Here is a 6,928-nt window from a genome sequence, read left to right on the forward strand (position 1 = left end):
CAATTTTGATCCTTTATTCTTTGTCAGGTGCACAAGATGACCTTTTTTAGCCTTCTGTCTTGTCACCAGCCATTCCTATTTGGTGGCCACGTGCTTGGGAAAAGGCCGCATGATCTTTCTGGCTCCACTCGATGTCTAAGATACCTGCTTCCTCTGCTTGCATCCCACAAACTGCTTCCTCCATCCTCTTCACTGCGGCACATCTCTCCTTAGCTGAGGAAAGCGTGTTATACCAAAGCTCACCCTGCAGAATACTTCCTCAGTTCTTTACAGAAAACACCAAACAAAATTGCCATTTTAAAAGAGTTGTATTTTTTTTTTCCTTTTAGAATGTAAGCTCCTCATGAGCAGGGACAATGTTTTCTGTATGTTCTATTGTGCCTAGTACACTGTAAATGCTCAATAAATATTGATGATGGGAAAAAAAGAATAAATTTTTCAGATATACACACACAGTGGACATTTGATTTATTCTTTAGCTTTGATAGCACTGTGGCTTTTCTGCACATAATAGTAAACAGAGTCAAAGTAGCATTGTTCTGTCTCTGTATTTATCATTGTCTTTTCCTTACATAGTATTATAAATCTTCACAATAATTATTATTATTGCATAACATATCCTTTAAACATATCATAATTTAATTCTCATTCATTTTTGGGATGTTCCAAAATTTGTAATTAATGCCTTCTGTCATTTAAAGAGGGCAATAGACATCTGATACTTAGAGGAATGCTCTCTGATCAAAACAAATGAGCTTTGAAGAGCAAAATGTCTTAGTTCAAAATTATATTTTCTTTAAATTACCTTATTCTTGAAATTACCAAACCACATATTGCATTAAAATAATGGGATTTTCAACAGACTGCTCAGAGAAGTAACATTTCCTCAGCATTTACATTGGACAACTGGTTTAAGTAGAAGTTAAACAGGTGGCAGCATGTTGATAACATGGGAAGGTACTTTATTAACGTTTGTATTGTTCACATGGCTTTCATTACTTCATGAGTATGTCATTTAATTTCTTATCCCTTGACAGCTTTTTTAATTTTAGAAAAGAACTTCTAACTTGTTAAAGATGCTTTCCACATTAACAAAATGAAAATTTTATTGGAAAATTATTTTCAAAATGTCAGATTTACCTGACATTTTGCTCATTGTAAGTATTTCTACATAAATCATGATTAGCCAGAAATAGATTTAAGTGTCTAGGTTAAAAACACATACGTATAATTTGCAGTTTTCTTGTTCCTATTTACACTTGCAATGTTTACTGCTGGAAATATTTTTTCTATTAAGTTGATTACTTTTATATTCTAATATGTGCAGTATCTCCAGAATGTGTTTTCTGAAAAAATATGCATTCACTTGATTTTAGTTGTCAAAATATTTTCACTATGAATAACACAACTGAATGTTTGTGAATTCCATTCAAATATGATAAAAAAGATAGATGATAATAAGAGGTACATAGAAATTATATAGGTAGATGATAGATAGACTGAGATTGACATAGATAGGGGTTGCCTTTTTATAATCTGTCCTATTGATGCTTCTGTTAGTTACTTTTCTGTAACATCTTCTTTTTATGTTCTATTGCATTACTTCTGTAGATTTAGCAAATGTCAGAGCACTTTTGTAACATTTGTCATTAATATAAAAATTATCTTCTTTTCATGTTATGAGTAGTGTCAACTTTGACAAAATGTGTTCATATAACCGTATTTACATTATGTTCTTTTTGTGTATTTGGTACAGGGTCTCACTACACAGCTCAGATTCTCAGGGGTCCCCACTTTATGGTCTCCCTAGGGCTGGGATTATAGGGGTGTCCCACCACGCCTGGATTTGGTCACTGGCTCAGCCCACCTGAAGGCGTGGCATACGAGGCTTTCAGTATGAGGACCCGAGATTGAAAACTCTGGTCCATGTGCTTGCCTAAGCAGGCGGGTAGATGGCTGAGCTATCTTGCCGGCCCAACAATAAATTGGTTTTAGTGCTCTTACTCTTTAATGGAATTTTAGGGCTTTAAATATGTGTTATTGTCCATTTTGTTAAGGCTACTGCTATAGCATATAATTTTTCCTGAAAGAACTTTCATTTATCAATTTTATATTGGAAATCTCTTTTTTTCATTAACTTAGTTTTTGCTGGGTCTATACCAGAAGACTCTTAAATTTTTTTAGGTGAATAATCTTATTACTAATGGGATAGTCATGCCTGCTATTCTGTTCAATTCTTTTATTCTTACCTGATTTGCTGAATATTTATTCTGTGGCTTAGAAACCACAGAGTAGGGACTATGGAGGTAGCTCAGTATCCTAAAGTACCAGCTTAGGCAAGTTTAGGGAAGCGAAAGCACCATGGTTCCATCCCTGGAACCACGTGCTGTACCAGCCCCACCCCCAAGGCATGCTTAGCTGGCCACAAAGGAAATAAAAAAGAACAAGAAACTCCACCACAATAGTAAGTAACTCTGATGCTAATAAAGAAATCTTGTTTCCACAAGTATTTTAGTGAAAGTACTCTTGATATACAGGATCTTTAAGAAGCTTCATGAGACAACATGCAAAACTGATTGCACTTTGTCAATAGTATGTTTGGGTTTCTTTAAATAAATCTTTAGGAGGGGAAGGGAAGAGCAGCTATCTATGCGGTGAATCCTTGGAGGGAGTGTGAACTTGTACTTCTGGAGTTCACCCACCTTAATCGTGACTCACTGCTTTATTCTTTAAGCATAATCTGGATTTTGAGTTGGAAGAATGTCGGTTTTATCTTTCATTCTCTATCTATATTGTTTCTAAAGAACAACATAGTGTAATTGTATACAGATAATTTAAACTTTTTTTTCTTTTTACTTTTTTTTTTTCGGAAATGGGGATTGAACTCGGGTTCCTTGTGTTTGCTAGAGAATCACTTATTCTACTGAGTCATCTCCCCAGAACCCGGACAATTTATTGTGAATGTATATAGCAAGCTCATATTCACTCCATAACAAATAAAACATAATGTTGAAGCAACTCTTCTTGGAATCTAGTAAGGACACAAATTTCCTTTATGGAAAATTCATGCCCCTACTGTTGTAATTCAAATTGTCTTCTAAAATCTTAATCTTATACCATTACCTGTTTTATGAAAAAATTACAAATTTATTGAATATGGGGTATAATTGTACAGTTCAGACTTGTAGTGATCTTCCTGTCTGAGGCTCCACAGTGCTTGGATTAAAAGCATGTACCACCATGCCAGGGGTTCCCAGTCTGGCACTTCATGTGGTACTGGGGATTGAACACGGGATCTTGCACTTGCCAGTCAGGAACTTAGAGTGCTGAGCTATCTTGCCAGCTCTAACTTCATCACATGCATATTTGATTCTTATGAGTGAGGGGAATAAACATGAGTATCAGGTTATAAATGGTGATGCAATGGATTGGAAAATGATCAATGATGATATCTTTTCTTAAGCTCCTCTGTGTTCTCTATACAATATATACAATATATACAATATCTATACAATATCTACAATATATACAATGCTGTGTATGCTGTTGCCTGTGCTCTCCATTCCACGGTTTGAGAAGAAGTACAAATGCCACCGCTCAGAAATGAACAAGTGATGATGTTTCCCCCCTGGAAGGTAATGTCTCTTCCCTTTGAATGTAGGCAGTCATGAAGGTGCCTCTCTCAAGCGCTTCACCTAAGCATCTTAGAACAATTTCTCCAACATTCTAGACATTGAGATTCACACATCATTAAGGTGGTGATTCTTGATGTGAATGACCCACTGGCAAGGGGAAGTAAACATGAGGCCAGCTCCTTGCTTCTGCCTAGAGGAGGTCAATGCTTTACACATGTATATATGTTCCATATTGTTCTTAAAGGACAGCAGGAAAATTGTCATCACTTATAAAGATAAAGACATTAAATCTCTCTGTTTATGAACCCATTTCTAAGGTAGATTCTATGTGAATAATCAGATAGATAATAGAAGTTGTGGCTTTTACATGCTTTGATTCTACATTTGATGTTTTGTCCCAACACAACTCTACACTTTCTTTAAATAGTCTTTCATAGAATATTTTATTTTTCGGAAACTGAGTGAAATTTCTTGAATGTGGTGACTTTCTAGGCCTGAGATATTTGTGTGCTCTATGTAATAGATACCAGTGTTAAGGCTGCTTTAGGAAAATGCGATTAAAGATGCTTATGATCTATACCTTACCAATAATATTTGTCTTTGCCTGGAGCTCTGTCCTCATAGGATACTGTATTTTTGTTAGCTGCATCTCTTTCTGAAGAATATTCAGTTTTCCAATCCTGCGAGGGACTTAGTGAACTTGGATGATAGAAAAGAAGTGCATTCAGAATATGACATTCTTAATTTTTGGAATTTTCCAGAAGGCCTTAGACTTAAGGTTAAAGTTGCACATTTTCTTCCTTAACTCCACAGGGCCATAAAATGACTCTATGTGAAGATATGATAGAGTGGGCCACAGGAGATACAGAGGTATGTCGTATCTAATCATGGCACACTTACAAACCACAAGTGAACTAACTACTGGCACAGACTTTGGGCCACCAAATTTTTAACACGTAGTGGTCATATGTGAAAATTCAGTATCAATAGTAAGTTTTCAATTCAAAAAAAGTTACAACCTTTCTAATGAGAGGAACTATAATACATTTAATCAATTTTTGATTTCTAAGTATGCTTAATAATATGAACCAAGTTTACCATGCAAGTAAATAGTTTTGCTTGTGTACGTGTACAATTTAAGTTCATCCCTCTAGCTCAGAAGAAGTAAGTAAATGTCTAACAAGTTACCAACATATATTTTTTCCTTAGACTCCTCACTCAGTCTGCACTGAGAGTTGCATTCCTGGCTTTAGGAAAAGTCCTCAGGAGGGAAAGGCTGCCTGCTGTTTTGATTGCACCCCTTGTGTAGACAAAGAGATCACCAATGACACAGGTAGGAACGTGTCCTGGCGAGACAGTCTCACTCTGTGTTATCTTCACTCCATCCACAGGAAATGGTAAAAAATTTGTAGAGGACACAAAGGTAAAACACTTCCTTCACTGTCAAATTATTTGTTATAGATGGTTACTGCCTGTTGGAAAACACATTTTCCTCTTTGAAATTCACTGAAAGTCATTTTCTTTCTATGCCATTCTTATTCATCCTTCTTTATATTTTTTGTTTTTCACTGCTAGAAATGGAACCAAAATTTGCTTTATCAGTGGTCTTTGTGCCCAGGTATTCCTATTTGTCATTATAAGACAGAATGTCATCAATTTGCCTCAGACTGCCTCAAACATTCAATAGACTTGTGTCAGTCCACTAAGTATCTGAAATAACACATAAGCTTTATCATACCTATGTACATTGGTTTATTTTTCTAGTTCTATTAAAAACATTATTTCCTCCACACAAGTCCTGTCCCTCTAACCACAGCTTCTGTGCTCCATCTCCATTGTGAAGTTTAATGCAGAGCAGTATTAAAGTCCATCCTTTACAACCTTTGGAACCACAGCAAGATTAGAGTCAACGCAAGGGCAGGCCCACTTCAGATTCCAGTGGCTGACACAATTATTAAAACAAAGCCCATGCTCAGAGAGCACGAGTTTGATTAGATGAAGGGGGTTGTATTTCATGTAAAATATGCTTATAACACAGCACAGTCCAACTTTTAGGATTAATCCTCGTTACTCTGGAATGCACAGACCAGTAGGGGAGACAGCTTGAAGCATGAATTAGAGACTATACCACAGAAATTCGAGAATGAAATGAACACAAAATATGGGGTTTAAGAAGTGATAATACCTACATGGCAGGAGGGAATGTTGGGATTTTTTACAGAGGCGATAGCTTTAGTAATAGATGAAATATCTGGTGAAGCATTAATAGAGATTTGACTTAGATCACATAAGTAAGTTAAGTAATAAAGGTTGATCTTATTACTTTGTAAAAACACAATGTTTTATGCGTGTGCCAGATGTAGAAGTAAAACTATGAGAAATAGTGTTATTTTGGAATTAATCTCTATATACATGCTGTTAATTTGTGCCTAGAAAATCATAGGGAAGTGAGGTGTGGTAGAGCATGCCTGAAGTCCAGGAATCTGGGAGGTAAGATAAAAAGATTTTAAGTCAGAACACAGCAATGGAAACCTAATGATTTAAGGAGATCCTTTCTCAAACTAAGAAAATGTAAAGTGGTGGGAAATATATCTCAGTGTAAAGTTTGAGGTGAGTCCCACATAAAGTAAAACACACACAATGAAAGAATAAACAAGAAAAACTACCAAAAAATGACAATTTAGTCCAAGCAACTCCAATGAGTTTCTCGGCATAAGCCTATAAAAATGAAAACAATAAGTGTAGTCAAGCAACAATTTTAATTTTCCCCAGATATGGAACAGTGTGTGAAATATCCTGAAGATCAATATGCCAACAGTCAGAGTAACCACTGCCTCAAAAAGTCTGTGACCTTTCTGGCTTATGAAGACCCCTTGGGGAAGGCTCTGGCTGGCACTGCCCTGAGTCTTACTGTGCTCACAGGTGCTGTCCTTGGGCTCTTTGTGAACCACCGAGACACTCCCATCGTCAAGGCCAACAAAAGGGCTCTCAGCTACACCCTGCTCATCTCCCTCACCTGCTGTTTCCTCTGCTCCTTGCTCTTCATTGGCCGTCCCAACACAGGCACCTGCATCCTGCAGCAGACCATATTTGGAGTTATGTTCACTGTGGCTGTTTTTACTGTCTTGGCAAAAACTATTACTGTGGTGCTGGCCTTTAAAGTCACTGCTCCAGACAGAAGAATGAGGCAGTTGCTGGTGTCAGATGTACCAAACTACATCATGCCCATCTGCTCCCTGATCCAACTCACTCTCTGTGGTATCTGGATGGGGACAAATCCACCCTACATTGAT

Source organism: Octodon degus, unplaced genomic scaffold (assembly GCF_000260255.1).
Source record: "Octodon degus isolate 3935 unplaced genomic scaffold, OctDeg1.0 scaffold00290, whole genome shotgun sequence".
NCBI lineage: Eukaryota > Metazoa > Chordata > Mammalia > Rodentia > Octodontidae > Octodon > Octodon degus.